Raw genomic sequence first — 2,374 nt, forward strand, 5'->3', positions numbered from 1 at the left:
GGTTTTGTTATTTTATTTTATTAAGGACTCTTTGAATTCAGTCTACGTAAGACATAACCTAGAAATTTAATTCTTTCAAATTAACCTAACAATCTGCGAAGCTAAATTGTATAATTGGTGGCAATATTGAAAATGGACTGATTACGTGACAATAAGTATAAATGCACTATGAAGTATACCTAACCTAATATTACAGAGAGAATTTTTTGAACGAAAACGAATAATTTTCGAAATTTTTATTTTCATTATGTTGTCCACTTAACACAAATAAAAGAAAATTATTCACTTTACAGTGAACACCATATATATGTAATATCGGGGCCTCCATAGCTAGTAAGAAACCTCGAAGGGAGGAGAAAGAGGGAGTGAGTGGTTGGCGTAGCGCGCAAAGCCTCGGCTTGGTAAGCCAAAGGTCCCGAGTTCGATTCCCGTTGGGTCCCTCAATATTTTTCCGTCGTCGATTCCTACATATATATAACTAAATAACTAAACAATGTTCGTCAGAGAAGAGGAACATTTCTAAAACCCAAGCTAATTGCAATAGGAAGAACTATATAAAAGACAAGGGTCGTCCACCTTGCGGCGTGGATCACTTGTACAGCGTAGCCTAAGGCGGGCACAGCGTCGCAGACCGGGCCGTTTCGAATTTACGACGACAAAAGGAAGTCGAGAGGCGGCCCGCCTGTGTGTATATCGACGGGGCGAGAGATACGAGTACACGGCGTTAGGAAGTACACGAGGGCCGGTTGGGGAGAGAGAGAACCACTTGGAAAAGAAATCTATTGCATCCGCATGGGTCGTGGTCGTCGTGAAGGGGCGAGTGTGGGTTCAAATGACACGGAATAAAAGTAATGCCCCGCGATACACACCGCCCCTTCTAACATCACCCTTCTTCTCGTCCCTCTGTTCCACGTAGTAGACGTTTCAGGGTTTCCCGCTGGGCAAGCGAGCAATCGATATCCGGGATAAGAAGTGCCTGGCTCTCTCTCTACTGGCTATCGATAGTGCGATTATTTGACGATACTGCGGCGACTCTTTTAGGGTAGAATAGGCTCGTGATGGTTTCAAGATGGTTGGAGAATGTGAGATGTTTCAGAAGTGAAAGTTGAGTAATTTCGTCGAATGAAATTTGTTAAATTTTTTTATCTGAGGAGAGTTGTGTGTTATGTATGTGCTTTGATACTGAAATTGGAGGAATTTGGAAAAGTGGAGTTAATTATTTTGGCTTGCGAGTGGCTCATATGTGGAATGGTATTTTGGATGGAAATGTTGAGTGAAATTTTAATTTTGTGGGGTATTGATTGGAAAATTGAGGAAATAGTTTTGGAATATTTAATTGGAATTTTTAATTCAAGGTTAGGATACAGCGTGAGGAAAAGAGTAAAGAATATTTTTATATTCATTTTGTGAGCTTGTGTTAGAGAAGCTTGGAATTAAAGTGTATTTTATCCGATAACAATTGTTAATTTATTAGTGTGATTACTTTACTGTTTCTGTGAAATCAAATAGTTTAATGCACCATTACCGGAGAAGCTGTAACATTACAGGTTGAACACGGCATTTTCTCCCCTCTGCAATACAGAAAAGAGAAAAAACGATACGGCTTTGGTTAAAGATGTTAAGGTACCCTTGTGCATAATAAAAAAGAAGCATTTTGGAAGTTTAGATACTCCTACTTATCTTGGGTTAAACGTTCCTTAATTATACATGTAAGGTGTAGAAAAGTTGAAAAGCAGATATATCTATGTAACATAGAAGATTAACTCTCCACGGTTTATTATATTTTTGTGCCTCAGGGCCACTCTTGAACTGGCTCCCACATATTATGAAACACCCTGTATATCAAAGAATACAAGAATTAAAATTCCAACCAGAAAACAGACTATAAAAGAAAACTTCACTAGGCAGTATCTAATAATTTTTCTGCCTCCTGCCCACTCTTGAACTGGCTCCCACATATTATGAAACACCCTGTATATCAAAGAATACAAGAATTAAAATTCCAACCAGAAAACACACTATAAAAAGAAACTTCATTGGGCAATACCTAATTATTTTTCTGTGTCAAAGAAACTTTCTCAGACTTCCTAAAAAAAAAAGCTCACACACAGAAACACACGGTATTCGCACGAAACAGAGTATTGCAACTTTTCACCAACATAGGGTATTCCCCAAACGGCCCGAAGGAACGAGCTCCACGCCACTTGACAAACCGCGTCCCATAACCTAGCGTCGTTTCCCGAGGCCTCCGCCATGAGTATAATCGTAGATCCGAGGTTTCTGCATATTTGATACGGTCTGTAGGCCTCGATCGGCCGAATTTTCCCCGGTGGATGCCGCGGCTGGACCATAAGAGGCCTCTGTGATTGAAGGT

The sequence above is a fragment of the Habropoda laboriosa genome, unplaced genomic scaffold (genome assembly GCF_001263275.1).
Source record: "Habropoda laboriosa isolate 0110345459 unplaced genomic scaffold, ASM126327v1 scaffold40, whole genome shotgun sequence".
In the NCBI taxonomy this organism is placed as follows: domain Eukaryota; kingdom Metazoa; phylum Arthropoda; class Insecta; order Hymenoptera; family Apidae; genus Habropoda; species Habropoda laboriosa.